We start from the raw sequence: 18,739 nt of genomic DNA, 5'->3' as shown, positions 1-18,739 counted from the left end.
TCGGCGGCAGAAATAGATCCCCGCCGCGTTTTCCGCCCAGCGTTTCGCCCCAGCGGCAAAAGCTGGGCGGATTCGCTGGCGGATCCGCAAGTGTAAATGTACCATAAGAGCTGCGCTCTAAAAAAAGGTCTCGTAAAATGACGCAGATAATTTATATTAAAAAATAACATTGTCTCGACCTGTTTTTTTTTTTTTTTTTTTTTTCAGAGAGTAATTTTTAGACGCTTGTTTCCGGTTTCAGCGGCGACGCCGTCGCCGTCGGCTTAACCGCGCGTAGCATTATGGGACGTTTCTCATAATGACGTCACATGCGACCTACGTCGGTAAAATTTTCCTGCTAATTTTGGCGGAAAATTTTCTCGCTACATTTAGCGGGAAAATGTTTCCGAAAATTTAGCAGGGAAATTTTCCCGCTAAATTTAGTGGGAATCCTTTCTAGCTAGATTTAGCGGGGAATTTCCCGCTAAATGTAGCGCAGAAATTTCCCCGCTAAATCTAGCGTAAAAATCTGCCTACTAAAACTAGTGGATAAATTTCCCCACTTAATTTAGCGGAACATTTCGCCTTTAAGTAGCGGAAAAATTCCCCACTAAATTTAGTGGGAAAAAGTTTCCGCTATATTTAGCGAAAACATTTCTGCGCTAAATTTAGCGGGGAAAATCTTTAGCTGGAAAAATTTCCCGCCAAGTTTAGCACGAAAAAAATATAATTACCATTGTCACTGCGCATGTGCCAAGCCCAAACCGCGTTTTGGATTGGCCAAGAGAGACAATGCCATTTCCTTGCGTACGCTAATATAAAACTCGCTTCTGTTTAGATCTCTGTAGCAGTTCCTTACGCGGAAAGTCACAATCCTTGTGGCAAATAAGGTGAATTGAAATGGTTATTTAAAGACAATCACTAAATCACTTAAAAGACTTGCCGAAATGGGACCGAGCACGGTATACATTTTTTAAACGTTTTTTTTTTAACTGAATGACCAACCGAATGTTTACATCGCAAAAAATATTGAGAACCTCGTCCATATGCAGGTGTGATTTTGTGAACAAACAAGTCGCCTGCTGTTGACGTACCATTATTTCTACCCTCAGATAAAACGCAAGTTAAACGTTCGTTGCCTACCTCCTCCACGAGTTCCCTCACATAATCAACAGAAACTGTTTTTGATCAGTTATCAATATAAATGACGATACTGTCAGGAAACACAGATAGTCTCTTTGCGCGGACTATTCTTCACAGCCTTCGATCCTAAATGCGCGATATAAATATACGCTCTTCTCACTGTAAATGTTCCGCCACTATTGGTAAACAAGCCTCAGTTTTCATAAGGAATTGACCTTTGGTCTCTAGTGATGTCTTACTCATCCACATAATCAATGCGGCTCAGTGCTAACGCTGATTCCTCTGCCTCAACCTCACACGCATTCGGTACGGCGGCAGTGAAAAAAGCCAGATCGTGCTATGAAGTGAACACACTCTGAGAAAAGTCCGTGCGTCTACTTTCCCGCACAACGCTCGGAGAGCCAATCACCGCAATTTACGGAGGCGGCTCAGCGTATGATGATGCCGATGCATCGCTTAATGTCACAACTCATCATCTCAGGCAGCTCGGACTCACTGTGTCGGGCGGAAAAACTCGGGCGCTCATCTACGCCCCGCGTTCGGCCTCATTCCGACCGACACTGCTCATCGAGGGGCAACCGATCATCCACGAGCAGAAGGTCACATACCTGGGCCTCGTCCTGGACAGGAGGCTGACGTGGGGGGCAGCGGTAGCGAGCGTAGTCCAAAGAATGCGGCGCCGCATGAACACCCTGCGGTCGCTCGCCGGCAGCACTTGGGGGGCATCCCAGAACATGATGCTCCAACTACATCAGGGACTGGTGCTGTCGGTGGCGCTCTACGCGCTGCCGCTGCTCAGCCTCAACACCTCACAGGCAGCAAACCTCGAGACAGTCCACCGGATCGCACTTAGGATCTGCCTCGGCATATCCAGGTCGGCGGCGTCCATCCCGACGTACACGGAAGCTGGAGCCAACACCGTCAGCAACCATCTCCAAAAGCGCGCACTTGGGCACCTCATCCGCATTTCCACCTGCGAGTCCGCGGCACCGCTGCTGGCACGCATTGCGGAGAGGCCCGAGTCGCGCTTGGGGCAGCTTCTGTGCGTTTTGGGGGACGTCGCAGGCCCTGCACCGGCGGTCACTCCCCTCCCACCATTGCACTCCGACCCCCATCCACTGACTGTCCACCTCCGAGTCGACGGGATGGGCCCTCGACGGAGGACGGCCGACGTCGTGGCCAAACAGCTGACGGAGGACCACATCGAGCGGCACCACCCCGGCTGGGCAAGGGTGTACACCGACGGCTCCGTGCGGCCCAGCGACGGCTCGTCGACGGCGGCTGTCTTTGTGGAGAGGGCAGACCTGGGCGTGGGCGAACGGTTCGCCTTCCACGCCACCAGCACCACCACGGAGCTGGCGGCGATCCTTCTGGCGCTGCGCCTGATCCACTACAAGAGCCGACGCCCGGACAGCTGGCTGCTGCTCTCCGACTCCCAGGCGGCCCTGTCTCAGCTGTACGGGCTCGAGGGGGCATGCCCCCTCGCTCGGGAGATCGCTGGTGAGGCTCTGCTTCTCGGCGGCCTCGGCCACCGCTTGGCGTTCCAGTGGGTCCCGAGCCACTGCGGGATTCCTGGCAACGAGCGCGCGGACGCCCTGGCGGACCGGGTCCATGACGCCGCCGAGTTCCGGACGTCGGACGTGGGCCCCTTCGCCGACGCCAAGCTTCTTATCGCACGGGAGGCCGCCGCAAACCACCCGGACGAGCGGTACGCGGCCGGGGACCGACCGGCGAAGCCCCCTCGGGGCACGGGCCGTCCAGCCGCCGCAGTCGTCCACAGGATCCGGACGGGGTGCGCCCTGACGCCGGCACGGATGCATCTCCTGCGCAACGAGGCCGACCCGGAATGCCCGACCTGCGGAGAATGGTCGGATCTCGACCACCTCCTCCTGACCTGCCCGGCACACGCTGACGCCCGGGCGGCCATGACAACATCCCTCGCCGCACTGGGGCTGCCCTGCAACACCACAGAACAAATACTGAGACCCAGGGGCGACCGGCGCGGCAAAGAACGCGCGCTCAGGGCCCTACTGACCTTTCTGGAAGAAACCCGGCTCCTGTGGTCCCTCTGAACTTCCTCCTGGCGCCCGCCGACTGCGGAGCGGGGCCCTGACGGCTGTGCTCAGTCGTGCCCTGGACGCTCGCTTTGGCGCGCACCTGCCGCGTGCTCGACGAACGCGCCCGGACTCTGGCGCGGATGGACTAGAGTGGGACCTCCCACCACACGACGTGGTCGCCCCGGACGATTGCTTGATCGCCGGACACCGCGCCGTGCCAGCCTCCAGCGCTGGACCCCCAACTCCCCCCGCCCCCCATCCCCGGCCACCCGGTATTCGATGCAACTAAATTAATCCCCCCTCGCGCGTACTCCGACATGCCCGCCCCCCCTCCCCTTCTACAAATCTATTTCTATCTCCCCCCTCCACCCCCAACCTTTTTCCCCACACCCCCCCTCCCCCCGAGAGCCAGTGACCAAGCGCCCGGTGCGCAACCACTATTGGCCCTCTCCTCCCCCCCCCCCCCCCCCCACCATCTTTCACAACGCTTAGAAGAAGAGAAGAAGACTGCATTTTTTTTTTTTTTTGCCTAAACATATGCGTCGGCATCGTCATTTGCTGAGCTGCCTCCGTAAGCTGCGGTGATTGGCTCTCCGAGTGTTGTGCGGAAAAGTAACGCACGAGCTTTTTTAGAGTGCAGCAGAAGTGGCGCACATTATGATGTACAATTAGGTAGTAGACGTAAGTATCGAACTACACCTTACGAAGTAAGAAAGCGCGGTGAAACGAGACGAAAAACCCGAATACAACGCATCCGCCATGGTGCGGAGGGAAGAGAAAAGCAACAGGTTGAAGCAACCTCATGGCGGCCGCGTCACGTGATTACAAGATGTCAGCTACAATGTGACAGAGGATAAAAAAACTTTTAGCCATTTATTTATTTATTTATTTATTCAATACACCCTTCAGCGCCCAGAGGCATTACAGAAGAGGGGGGGGGGGGGGGGGGGCAGAGGAAAACAATAAACGAACTCTAGGTTTGTGGCATAAACTTTGCTAGGGTAAAGAACAAGAAGAATAGTAAGCTTTACACAATTATTAATACATTTGACATATCAGGAGATAAGGTACAGGCACTCTTCAATAAGTCTGGAAAAAAACACATTGTTGGATAGTACCATGACAAGCGACTCGGGTAGACAGTTCCATTGATGAGGGGTAAAAGGAAAAAAAAAAGAGTGTTTAAAGATATTAGTGCGGCACGAATATTCGCGAACCTTATTCTGATGATCTACCCTGCGTGATATGAAGTGAGGCAGCTGAAGGAACGATTCCCTGTTTATGCCCGTTTTGTTATTATAAATGTTATGAAATAGTTTTAAACGTAAAGCGAACCTTCCGCATTTTAGCGGCTGCCAACCAAGACAGTCTTTTAGGAGACTCGACCTTGCAGTATAATCATAATTTCCGCGGTCACGAATCTCGCTGCTCTGTTCTGAACCCTTTCAAGGTCGTCACACAGATACTATATCTGGGGGTCTCAGAGTACACAAGCATACTCAAGAATGGGCCTTATATTTGTCAAATACCATGTCTCCTTAACTTTGGGAGGGCAGTTTCTGAAGTTGCGTCCAAAAAAATACAACATACCAGTCGCTTTAGCGGTTATTTTGTTAATATGGAACTGCTAAGATAACCGCTCTGTAAAGGTTGTCCCAAGATATTTTATCTCTGGACTTACGGTCAGTGTAGTGCCATTCAAGCTGTATGAGAAAAGCAGCGGTTTAGTTTATTTTGTGAAGCGCACATGATGACATTTATCAATGTTTAGATTCGTATGCCAACTTTCACACCAGTCTGAAATGCGGTATATATCCCGTTGCAAAGCAGTGCTATCATCGAAGTTCTGAACTGTTCGATATATCACTCAGTCGTCGGCATAAAGACGAATGCTTGACTCTATGCCCATGGTAATGTCATTTATGAATATGAGAAATAAAAGGGGACCTAGAACGGATCCCCGCGGGACACCCGAAGTGACGTCCACATATGTAGATTTTTTACTGTTTACTACTACGCACTGCTTTCGCTCAGTAAAGTGATCTCTTAGCTACAATAACACATTAACTGGAATATTTAATGAGGATAATTTAGGTAAGATTAATTCGTGTGAGAGTCGAACGCTTTTTTAAAATCAAGAAAAACAGAATCCACCTGAGAACCTCTATCATACGATAGAGCTTCTCACTTTCCACTTTGGTGAAGAAGGAGCACCAGCAAAGCAATGGCCGACCGCAAGTCGGCAAACCAGAGTGGAAAGGCTCGAAAGGTTGCTCCATCTATGAGCGACGACGGCAAGCGGACAGGTGGCAAACACAACACCCTGGACAGCTACCGCCATCTATGAGCAATGGCGGCAACCAGAGTTTTGTGTCGACATTTCTTTGCGGGGGACACGAACCTGGGGAAACTAGCCCTTAACAGCTCCGCTGTAAAAGGTCTTATAACGCAACAGACGCGGACGTCCCTTCTCGCGTGGCCTTTGCTGGCACGCGCGGGCTTGCCTCTTAAGGCTCAGTTACACTCCGACGTTGAGCTCAGCGAACAGAGCGTAGTGCTAATAATGTGCCTTTCATTGGCCGGCGAGCAGAAACTCGATATCGGCGACCAATAATATATCTGTAAGGGCGCTGCGCTATGCCGCGTTTGCTACGCTCGACGTCGGAGTATACCTGAGCCTTTAGCGTCCCCACGTCCTCCTTTTGTAGATTTTGTGTTTTCTTCTTGTTGTTGCCGACGCCTTTCGCAGCTGGCAAAGCTCCTTCGAAGCGTCCTCAGCGTCTCCACGAGCTCTCTCCATTCTCTTTTATGCGTCGAAAAACAGAAAGAGGGGGAAACCAGAGCGCGCGCAAACGTCAAAACGCCGATATCTGGTTGGAATGATCAGTGGGTAGACGCCAGGCTGGCTGCCCTTTTCTCTACTCACAGTTCGGACGCTTTTGATTGTCAAACGTCGGAGTTTAGCGTTCGCGTTCTAACGCGTTCTAAGAGTGAGTAGAGACAAACTGAGCTAGTTTTACGCCTACCCACTAATCATTCCAGTCAGAGCTCGGTTTTCTGGCGCTTACGCGCCCTCTCGTCTCCATCTCTCCCTCAATTTCTCAGCGCGCTTGCTTTCATACCTTTTGTCATCCGGAGCACTCTTGGCAGCTGGCCAATTCTCACTATGGCACGGGATACTAGTGACGTGACGTTGACCGGGAAATCTGACTTTGTTTGCGTAAGAATGCAATACGCATTAAAAATTTAATGAAGCTATCCTGCCTATGAAACCCGGAGTACTAGGTGCGCACTTCTCAAAGCCCCACTGGTTCACCGCTCGCAGCCGCAGCAGCCACGGCGGCAGCAGCCGCAGCAGCGCTGGCCGACCGACGCGGCCGCCAGTCGTCGCCCCGGCCCGACAGCCGGCACGTGCAGCACCGCTGGCGTCTGCACGAGGACCTGTGCAAGCACTGGCTCATGGACAGCTGCACGTGGCCCCAGTGTAACAGACACTGCCCGCGCATGCTCAACCCGCTCACGGGACAGGAGGTGGACTTCCTAGACCTGCTGCGCTCCTTCGGCCTCGACATGGACGCCGTCGCTTTGGCGCTTGGCGTAGACCAGAAGGCCCTCGGGGCCATGGACCACGACACCCTGCTCCAGCTGCTCACGCAACACGCCGTGTAGTATCGACGGCACCTAGACAAGGCCCACTTACTGTCCCCATGACGTCACGCTAAAGTCGCTATCACACTGCCCATACATCGTATACAAAAGACGCGCTTTTCGCTGCGCACATGATGACAGAACTGTCACGACGCTCGAGACCGTATCTGCAGACTGTATTTTGAACAATGTATTAGCGGTCTGACCACGCTTAATGGTACAATAACGGGCAGCAGGGCTGTTGGTTCGCTCCCTCTTAGACATTTGTTATCGTACTCGCGCCGCCTTGTTGGCGCGGTCATTAGCAAGCTCTGTCTTGACATCTAGTGTTATGTTTAGCGCTGTGGAGAGGGGGCAGTGATATAGGCCTTGTATTTTGGTGATATTGATAGTGGTCACCCGCTGTCCCCTGTGGGCTTCCACCGGACCTGGTCCGACTGGAAGCTGTGGGGATGGTCGAGGTTATTAATGTACGAATTATGGCACAGACGCTCGGGTCCAGTGGCGTTGTAAGGAATTTTTTTAGGGGGGCTAAAACTGAAAATTGCGCGTCCATATTGTAGGATCGGCTGGATTTCGGAAGGCCGGAAAGAGGGGGGGGGGGGGGGGGGGGGTGCTGAAGCCCCATAAGCTTTTCCCTTGGCTACGCCACTGCTTGAGACGAAGGTTTGATGCCGCATCTTTTACCGTTGCATGCAGAGTTCCTTAGATGAATTATCAGATTGGGATGTGTTTAGAGCGAGAAAAGGGCACCGGAACATGTAAAGATAAAACAAACTCTTAAGGGTGTTTAACGCACACGATGTTACTGAACACGCGAAATCGGTTTTCTACGTATAACGCCTATTCGCGCCTTCAAACATGTAACGAAACTACCTGATGCTGCATCTTTAGAAGCTCGAGGACTGTTTTTCACGTTCGACGTAAAATCAATTCGCAGAAAAAGCTTAATTTTATGGGTGCATCTTGTAGGAGCCGGAAACCCATGTCTACTCATGAATCAGCCAGAATCATGTCTTCGAGCACCCAGAATGGTGGTCTCTGAGTTGCCACTGCACAGATTGGTTTATTAGGTGAGGGGAATTGCAGCATAAGAGCTGCGCTCCATCCCTTTTAGAAGCTCACCTAAACTTCTTTCTTTGAGGCGGGGGCACAAATGTCTCAGATGACGCCGTGCCAGGCGGTGTGACCACCTCAGACGTTTCAATACCCGCATCTAATGCGAGGTTTACTGAATGGCAGCCGGAGGGGCAGATTTTTAGAAATGCCGATAAGCCGCGCGCTAAATGTTGATTTCTTTTTTTCTCGCCAGCACGTCAAAACCCAGCAGTGGAAATAATGCACTGAGTCAGGAGGTACTGCTTTGTTTTATTAATTCGCTATACAGCTCGGAAACTACGCGAGATGTTGAAACAGTTTCAAGGCATGAGATACATATTAAGGTACATGGGGTCGCGCACGAATCTTGAAGAAGCGTCCAAGTTTCCTTCCCGAAATTTCACATTCGTATTGCGTACTAAACACTGTAATGACAAATCATGTCGACTCCCGCAAGAGGGCATGAGGTCTAATATATTCATATTCACAAAAAAAAAAAAAAAAAAAAAAAAAAACGTTCTAGAAAGGTTCTTTGCAACAAAACTGCAAAGACACGGCGGAGGTTGCGCGTAAATTCGCTTTCATATATTTAAGCTATCGTGAAATATATGTGCATATGTTGCTAATTCAACATATGACTTCAACAGATGATTTAACAGTCTTTTATTTTGTTTTAAGTTTTTCTCCAGCGTCAAGACTTCATGGCCGCTGTGCTTCATTGAAATGCTGCAGATATGTTCATTTGCAAGACCTACAAACCTTAAAATCGTTTTGTGATCAAGTTGGCGACCAGATCTGCGTTTTTAAATGTTTATTTATGCTAAATCATGTTAAGAGCTGTTAATAGGAAAATATTTATATATACGAGTAGTTGACACCTTTTTATCTTGAAATGTCCATTTTTATTGTATATCCAGTCGCAGTCATATGTAATGAATTGCAGATCATGAAACCGTGCACATTCGAGGAGCTATCGTAAAATGTTAGCCTCCTTTTGAAACAAAAATGAACATCCCTAGCACAAAAATATTATTTTCTCTTACATGATTCACAAAGTTTACACTTACCGGTGACTAAGAAAAAATGGGTAGTATCAATTCGGTGAAAGATTGGTCCCTAGCGAGTTCATGCGAACTCGGCTCATCTCTTTCCTTTTAATGAAAAAAAACGCACTACTTATCCACTACACAGTCATATAAGACTTTCATTCGAAGTGACTGCGCCAATTTATACGGGTTAATGGTGTAATGTACAAAGCCATATCATACCTTTGGTCGCGCGCTCACACTCACAGTTCGCTCATTGCCAGACCAGCCTAAGAAAGTTTTCTCTGTTAGAGAAGAATACGACAGGAGAAGTTAAGTACGCCGGTGTTCAGAAGAAAAAAAAAGTCCGATTCCGGAAGCTGCCCGATGTAATCAGCGTCAGAATAATGACTTTCAGCTGTACATAGTACGTGCCTGCTCCGTAGACTTGTTCAACGTTTTGCGTCTGGTATCTTTGCTGGATTTGTGTGTCTAGGCAGACGTCACATTTATATTTAATAAGTTTTCAGGTGTATTATTTGCAGCATTTCGAACATGCTTTAGTACTAATCGGTTTATGACAGAGTTAACATCAATGTATAGTTTAACAGGATGGAAGCGTCGGGTGCTAACAGTTGACGTGGGCTTGCATGGGAGGAACCGTGGTTTGTACAATTTTAAATCTTAAAACTTGTTCCATAGAAATCCTTCGGTTCTCTGATTGTGGTTCGAGCATATTTTCTTGAATTCTAGCTGAAATGTTTCAACACAAGGCAGTATGTGATGTATTTGTACACTTTAAAGGTTAATGTTACATGAGGCTTTTTGGCATATCAGTGCTGACAAAATATAAAAAAAAAACATTTTGGGTTTAGTTTTCTGGAGCCGAAATAATCAAAGAACTTAACTTTACTTTTAGGCGGATATATAACAATAAGTTCTTGTGTATGCGTTGACTCATTAGCAATGGTGTATGCAGAAATGCCGTAAAATCAAGCAGGGTTAACTGTTACCTCATACATAGCCCCGTAAAACGTAACATGAAGCTATCAATCGACAGCTTAGTATGAACAGGTAAATAGGTTATTACAAATAATAGCTAGTATTAATCGTCCCGAAGACATTAGAAAATGCAAGCAGTTGCCTTCATGCAAAATCTTATATGTATAATACGTATCTTGGTCACAGAAACGCATACGATAAACTAATATCATATAAGAGCATGAAAGAACCTTATAAAAACATATAAAACATTATAAGAAGTAATAAAAAACTTCTTATCAGTTTCTTATAACTTCTTATTTAATCTTATATTGCTCTTATAAGGTTCTTGTATGCTCATATGATCTTATTTGATCGTGTTAAGTAGTGATGATGCAATTGTATGTGCAGTAAATTACAGTGCAGTCCCATTAGTCTTACACAAATAAATTCTTTCTTCTGGGCATAAGCAGTTAAGCGTTTTGATTACCCGAACAATCTTCAAAAGTAACGGTTCGTCCCAAAATCTTTTTTTTCGTTTTATTGAAGATTTGTATGGATAAAATAAGCCTTCAGGAAAATCTTTAGGGATTTCTGCATGCCTCCTTAACACTGACATGTAGATTTTTCTTGACGCTATCGAATAACATAGCGCTGTGAACGGTACAGTGAATTCGGGCGTTTAAACACAATTTTTCCACGACTGCACAAAAAGTTACGGATCCCTTATTTTTAAATAATAATGTTGCTCATTGACACATCCTTAGCCAAATTAGCCGAACTGTTTGCCTCTATTGTTGCAGGCAAAATCCAATCGCTTCTATAATATCCAAACAAGCTTTTTGGATGGAGGCAGAAGTTTTGCTATTGGTTGTGATGTGTTCAATATTCTATCGCAGGTGTAGGCGAGTGGAATTATTGCAAATATTCTAGACTAACAGACGTTTCGAAATGGTTTAGAATGTGAAGTTTCCACATTGTACAGAAACTGTATTGTCACGCAATTTTCGTTTACTGAAAATTAAAGGAATTTTGACGGGAACAGTAGACGGAAGATAAAGCACTCGACTGGCAGTTTTACTGAGCAGTTTCTTAGTCTCAGAACCGCATATGTGTGTGCTATGATCGTGATAAAGTGTTTTAGGGGAAATATTTGATATTTCCAGTGTTACAATAGTGAAAGTTGAACCCATTTCCTCACAATTTGATGCACTGACATTAGATGACTTCAAAAAAAAAAAAAAAAGAACAAAATAAATAAATTTTGAAATAAGTATTCACAACGCGCATGTTATATTTTGCAAAAGTATTTTGTAAGTATTTTGCAAAAAAAAACTGATTTATGATTGTTTTCCGCTTTGAGACTTCTGGAAATAATTCGAGTTTTAGGCGTGACATCAGGACAACTTTGTCTTTATCTTTCGATTTTATTTTTGCCGCCTCTGAATATACTATATGGAGTGAAACGGGTATTATGCACTTATTTTTTTTCCTGTTTTGTCCCTGTGTCTGCCCCTCTACACTATTAGAGCTCAGGGCTTCATTGACTATGTAAAATAAAGATATGTAAATAGGAACCCTTCCCAACCCTGATTGAGTCATTTTTGTTTACTCTTCGGAGTGTTAGTTACTGAACATAGAGTACACGCACCCTATACTCGGGGACGACTTTTCTTGGCAATGTAGGCACAGGTACGGGCACGCATAGCCACCCATTTTGAGCGCAGATCAAAGCTGTGCGCGCGGTCTCCTTTTCTTCTAGCCAATGCAAAGAAAAGTTCTCACCAAGTCTAGCGGACGATACATTGCGGAGCGTAAGTTCGTCTGCGGTGACGTCAGAACGACGCCGAGCTCTCATTGGCTTTGATTGAAAGGATAGTGGCTAGACCTGAATTCTAGATGCCTCGAGGTCTACCCACTATGTTGCTTTTAATATTTTTATTAGCCAATAATAGCTTGACGTTCTGACATCATCGCAACCCCTGTGCAAGAAGCAGACGAACTTACGCTCCGCATTGTATTATATTTGTCCGGACAGTTTGGGACACCGAGTCTGAGGAAAAACTTCCTCTAGGCCGACCGAGCCGCTAGCTCACAGGGACGCGACAGCGTGACTAAGGTCCCCCGGGAACGGCCTCAGCCGGCGAAGGTCAGGATCGGGTCAAGACGCATCACCGGCTGTCGCCGGGAACCGGCTCCCCCCACTCCGTTAAGTGGCTCCTAACAAACTCCCCTCATTGCCACGAGAGTTCAAATCTTGGGAAATCGAACAACCCGCTTTCCCTAAAAGGAGGGCGAGGAGGATAAAGCTGGCGTTATCTGTCGGCCCGTTATTCAACTATTTATTTTGGTTTCGATTTCACTTTCCAACGTTAGAGTACGTTCCGGTATACAGCGTTCTTGTTTTAGTGTCTGCTATTTGAGCGTTTTCATACGTTTCAGTACACGCTAAATCATAATAAAAATGTTCGCTCGTTAGTAATATAAAATGTATTGTTGCGAAGCGCAGGGTATATATTCATATTTTATTAAATCATCAGAATTGAACTCTGATATTCCGCGTGGCCCCGAATCCTGAACTGAGCGCATAAATCGGCCTGGCAACGTATCGCGATACAATTTACCACAGATGTACCCGAAAAAAGCAAAACCATAAAATCAAAATTTAAAAAAAAAATCTTAGCTGATTGAAAATTTAATTAAAAGACGGTAACTGATTTTTCCCTACCTACGGCGCCCGTCTGCTATCCACGCACCCTCTGACTGAAGCAACAACTGACAGATGGCGGCAGTGCAACCCCCCCCCCCCCTCCCCCCCTCGTCAATTTAGAGAGTTTGTATTACGAACAGGGCTGGGCAGTATCGCGTTACAAACGTATCGCGATAGAATTTAAGGTAAACTTTCGAGTATCTGTATGTCTGTATCGAGATACATTTGAAAAATGTATTTGTATCTCAGTAGTGACATACATTTACAATGTATCGGTGTATTGCGATACTTTGCCAGACTTAGAAATATCGTTACATTTGTTTGGCGTTCTTACGATAAATTTAAAAGATAAAAACATCTGTCCGGTGCAAGGTGCTTCAGAATGTATATGGAACCTGCCCTATAACATGACCCATTAGAATCACAAACAATAAAAAAAAAACTGGTTTAAAGAAGGTTACTTGCAAGAATAACAGATAACCTCCTCTCACAAAGCCCTCCACTCTTTCCAATTTAGCAGAGCGAACGCTGTAAAGAAGTTGAGTGCAGAAAAGGTACGGCTCTGTTGTCCAATCTCCCCACACTGTGGGTGCATCTACGTGAACACACGTTTGGGGCAGTGTGGGATAGCAGTACGATGTATATTTTGTGGATACTCATAGAAATGCGTTATATGATCCCATGTCTGGACCTGGAAAGTATGGTAACTGTCCCATGGCAATAATTTTCATGTGATGCCAGAAGGAGCATCACATGAAAATTGCTTTATATGGGGTGGGTACCCTATCTACCAGACCCAAACACGGGATCATATAAAGCAGTCTATATATGGTATATAAGGAATTGGGCAGATATGGATATATAAGGAATCGGGCAGATATGGGTATATAAGGAATTGGGCAGATATGGCTATATCCATCCAGATATGGCCTGATTGTGCATATCTGGCCATATCTGCCCAATTCCTTATATATCCATATCTGTATTTTTTAATATAAGTCCAGATATGACATTTCTGTAAGGGTGACACAGAAGCACATAAGACGACAGTTTGAGATGCACCCTTATGGCAAACAGGGTTTATTTCGTGGAGACGCCCTTTGTCAAGCATGGCCCGCTGTCTTTACCATTCAGTAACTATGTGGTTCACCGGTGATGACATTTTTTTTTAGCGGCATTAATGAGAAATAAAGGTTTCGAGGGTAAGGAAAAGTCCAGAAAATGGCACAAAATGAGGAGCACAAGCATCAATTGCGCATTCGCCACGAATTTCACAAGTATTTAGGGATATTCCGTTGCATAAAAGAAAGCTACATCTCAGTATCTGTGCTTTGGACCTTAAGATACATCTATCTCAGTATTTTTATTTCCGAATATACTTTTGGGGGTATTTCTGTCCAGCCCTGACACAGAGTTTCCAACTGCTCAATCGGGGCCAGGTGATGTATAGGCCGCGTTTGACATAACGCGCTGCTTGGCGGTACCCAAAGAGTTGATCGACTGCCAATGTCCCCACCTTCCACCCGCTTTCCTCCTCGCCGCGCGACAATGCAACACATGTGCACTTGCGATCTATCTCCGCAAGAGACGTACGCTATTACATTGCAGACAAGGGTCAACTCAAACCACGGTTTGAGTTGAGCCCTCTACACAAATTAGGGTCTCCACGTCATTAGACTGGCGATGTGGGCGACTTAGTTAGTGCATGTTTATGAAATATATGAAACAGCGCGCAAAACAACAAAGACGGGAGAGAAGTACGCGGGAAAAGCGCTCTACGTTCTATGTCAGCTTATACCACCCGGTCCTGCCAGAACAGGACAACATGTAGCTGAATTACTCGAAGAACTACCTGTTTAATTTATTTTGTATCCAGTTAATGTTTTATTGGGAGCGAAAAATAAATCGTGCACTGATCATTATAGTACGTAAAAATCGCGCGCCATTTGATTCGAAAACATTGTCTGCTTTCGGCGCGACCGGGGTAAGCTGACGCCGGAGCTCCTGCCGCCATCTGTCGGTTGTCGAGCTAGTCAGAGGGAGCTTGGATAGCAGACGAGCATCGTAACGCGAAATATCGTTATCTTTTCTTTTTACTTTTTAGTCAGGTAAGTTTTCTCTTCAAAAATTTTATCCGATGCTTCCAACACCTCCCGGAACCTCTGTGGTAAATCGTAGCGCAATACGTTGGCAAGCCGATTCATGCGGTCACTTGAAAGGCTCCCCCGGGATTCGTGGGCACGCGGTAGGTATCATGATGGTGAAAGCATTTTGGAACCATACAAGATTATGAAACATGCAATAGTTGCTATAAGGCACTATGGCAAATGTCGTACTGAATTCATCTCCATTACCGGTACGATACCTGTAAAAGGAAGACCCCAGACATTTGTTCCATAGCGAATTCAATAAAGGAACCATATTGTCCCTCTTGTTACCCTTCTCCAGGGATTATTTTCATCATTATTGTCCAGCTCGCTTGCACCTTTGCATTTAATTGCATTATAATAATACATACCAGAGTGCCGGTTTTTATCTTTTTTTTGTTTTCACACTTCCCAGTTCTTGAATAGAAGATTTTTTGTGGTCAAAGAGTGTATTTCGTGGCCATGCGTTCTTAATCCCTTTTAGTGTATTTATTGTGGTGTATGATTACATGTCAGTAATTTTTTTTAAGAGTTATTTATGCATAGTTTTTGGAATTGTTTTTTTTTAAAGTGTTTTGTTTGTTTTTTGTAATCAAGCGTCAGTATTTGATTTTCTTCACGCCGCTGCTGGGTCCAGTCCTACAAGCCTCTTTTGGCTTTCGACGGACCCGCATTCTTGTATGTTGTTATGAAATACGTGAAATAAGAAATTTATTATTATTATTATTATTATCAGAATGAAACTGTCGAAAGCTTCTTAAAAAGGCATGCCGAAATATCTATTGCAGCATTTCTCTAGCTAGTCTGTCAGCCTCCTTCTTTCAAACTGGAGACGCACGAACACACTCATTAGCCTTTTCCAAGGTGTTCGTGGTGAATTCACTACAGCGCAAAAACGCATGCTACCTGTAGTGCAGTGCAAGACGACCAGGCGCACGTGAATGAGGAATTCAAATCTTGGTACTCGACAGAAAAACAACAGTCGCGGTGCTGCTTCCGAACTGAAAACGAGGGTTCCGATGTTACCGCATGGGATTGCATCTACTCCGCTACAAATTGGCGACAAGGGTTCTTGGCCGATTTCTGGAGGACGGCTGAAGGCGTTGAATGCATCGAATGAGGCATCGCAGAGGGCAATATCGAACGTATTTGGCTCTGTGGGACCAGGACATCCGATGCGGTAAAGGAGCACCTAGAACCTACCTAAAATAAGGTTTCAGGCAGCTGTGGACATCGCCGGACAGATGATGCCAACAAACGGAACTTTGTGATTGCATCATTGGGTCCCGACACGTTCAACCTGCTGCGTTCTATGGTTCAACCGAGGCAGGTCAGTGAAGTTCTTTACGCGAAATTGGCAAAAAAAAAACAAAAAAAAACACTGGACGATCGTTTTTTTTTTTTTTTTTTTTATAAAACATTTGGAGGAATTTTACCGAGCAAAGCTGTTTTCAACACGCCAGGACGAGCGAAATCGACCGAATTCCTAGCTCGCCAACGATCAGTCACTTGCAACTGCGGCTATTAAAACAAGGCCGATGCTCGCGCATGTAGGCTGTTCACGGCTTTCATCATTGGGCTTCGAGATCAACGCTTAAGAGCACGTTTCGTCCAGAAGGAAGAACCATCGATCGACACTGCTCTTAGATTCCCGGAAAGCTTCCTTCGAGCGGAACAAAACTCCCGTCAGTTGAGAAGCGCTGAAGAAGCATGTCTCACAGTTAGTAAAGTCAGAGATGTACTAAGGTCTGCTAACAAGTGTTTCCGATGCGAGAACACCAACCCTCACTGCAAGGTAAAGGACCAACGTGAAATTCAGGTAGAATTTCAAGGAAAAAGTAGTCCAGAGGTTATTTTTACTACCACGACTCAAGTCAAGTTGTTTGGGAGGATTTGGGTGAGAGCTCTGAGATCGGATCTCAAAAACTGTCGCTCTGGTAAACACAAAGGTAAGCCTCAAGGCGCTATTCACTAGGTAGTACGTGGTACTAGTCAGGAACAAGAGCTTGGTCCGTGCACGAAAATCGGTGCTCAGCTTTACTAAAAGACAATGTCATTCTGAAGTTCATCGGTCAACGAACACTACTTTTTGCATTACGCGAAGCGGTAGAGTTTGACTTGAAGACGCAAGTTGCGAATGGAGTACTGACCCCAGTGGAAACCGCGCAGTGGGCGTCTCCGATTGTCGTTATCCTGAAGGCCAGTGGTTCTGTGAGAGTACGCAGAGACTTCGGCGTGTCCGCCAATCCTCAGTGAAACGTCGCGCACTACCCGCTCCCACAGTCTGATGAACTTTCTTTTCAAAATCCAACGGAGGACAGAAGCTCTCGAAACTAGATTTGTCGGAGGCATATCTTCCCATGGAGCTGGGGGAAGATACAAAGAAGTATCTCTCCATCAGCACTCACAAGGAATTCTTCCAGTTTAACCGTATTCCTTTTTGGCATATCATCAACGCCTGTCATTTTCTAGAAGACCATAGAACAAATAACATCTGGTCTAGAAAGTGCGGCATGCTACTGGATTATAGAATCGCCACCAGAGGAACTGATGAACAGCACATAAATAACTTGTACAACGTGTTCCTACAACTCAATAGCTGCGTTCGATTTACTTGCACCTCCTGCACCGGTGCAAAGAAGTGTAGAGGAGTCTACTTCCGGCATGTGTATTGAAATACGACCTGAAGTACACCACCCTACACTTTTCTGGACCGGCGCAGGAGGTGTAAATAAATCGAACGCAGCCATTGACTACGGTGAAACTTCAAAGAAAAGAAAACGCGAGTTTCTGTGCCCAGAAGTGGGGTATTTCGGTCAGTTCTTGTCAGCGGAAGGAATACATCCACCTCACAAGAAAGTTGTAGCAATACTAAACATGCCGGCGCCGTCTAACCTTCATTACCTACGAATGTTTTGGGGCATGGTTCAATAGTATGCAAAGTATTTACCCTGGTTAGAAGATCTTGGCGCATCGCCGAACAATCTTCTCAAAAAGAGGTTCCTTGGCAATGGAGCTTGCCTAGCATGGAAGCTTTCAAATACATCAAATCTTGTCTCACATTCACGAAGACTCCTGTTCAGCTCGATCCAAGCTAGACAATGTACTTGGCAAGTGATTCGTCATTGGTTGGCGTTGGGGCGGTCACCTTACTTAAGATAAAAGGGAAAGACTGCCCAATTAAGATATGCGTCGAAAACGCAAACTTTAGCAGAGAAATGACATGCCCAGATTAGGCGAAAAGGTTTTGCCATAATATCTGGCATAAAAAAGTTTCACCATTATATGTGGCGAAGGTTGGTGTTGTATAAAGATCACAAGTCATTTACAGTGATATTTGGACCAGTCAAAGGAATCCCAGTGACTGCAGCTAAGAGGCTTCATCGATGGACCTTGATTCTACAAGGCTATTCGTACGACCTCAAGTACACCCCAAAAGCTCAGTCTAGAAACGCGGATGGGTGGTGGCGACTACATCGTGAAACCTTAAGTAAAGTTCGATGCGGAAGTTCAACATGGCGTCACCACTATTATCAGCTTAATTTCTTCAGACACTCTGGCGATCGTTGAAGAAAACATGACCAAGCTTTCATTTAGGGTATAAGACGTCACTGCAGGCACCACTAAAGACAAAACATGCTCGAGACTCTACCGCTACGTCATGGAAGGATGGCTGGCGGTTAACGCGACATCGAAATGCAACCATATGCATTGAAACAGTCAGAACTCACTGTGATAAACTGCTGTCTAGTTTGGTGCATGAGCACAGTGAATCATCCGGCGTTTTGACGGTTTTTTTTTTGTTTTTTTTTGTATACAATCGATGAAGGGCACGGAGGACAACAAGAAATTAAGAAGTTTGCCCGTTCTTAAATTTGGTGGTCAAATGTAGGCAGACATTGAGGCGAGAAGTCAGACCGGCGAAGCCTGCTCTTCAGTCTCTAATAGGAA

General features: G+C 46.2%; 1 pseudogene; it reads right to left on the bottom strand.

The window, feature by feature from the left end:
- Positions 1 to 4,234: 4,234 nt before the first annotated feature.
- LOC120847622 lies at positions 4,235 to 4,767 on the bottom strand (annotated as a pseudogene).
- Positions 4,768 to 18,739: the final 13,972 nt, after the last annotated feature.

The sequence above is a fragment of the Ixodes scapularis genome, unplaced genomic scaffold, assembly GCF_016920785.2.
Source record: "Ixodes scapularis isolate PalLabHiFi unplaced genomic scaffold, ASM1692078v2 PGA_scaffold2__306_contigs__length_199485367, whole genome shotgun sequence".
Classification (NCBI taxonomy): Eukaryota; Metazoa; Arthropoda; class Arachnida; order Ixodida; family Ixodidae; genus Ixodes; species Ixodes scapularis.
Note: the sequence above shows the minus strand (reverse complement) of the source record. Positions and strands in the feature narration are given on the sequence as shown.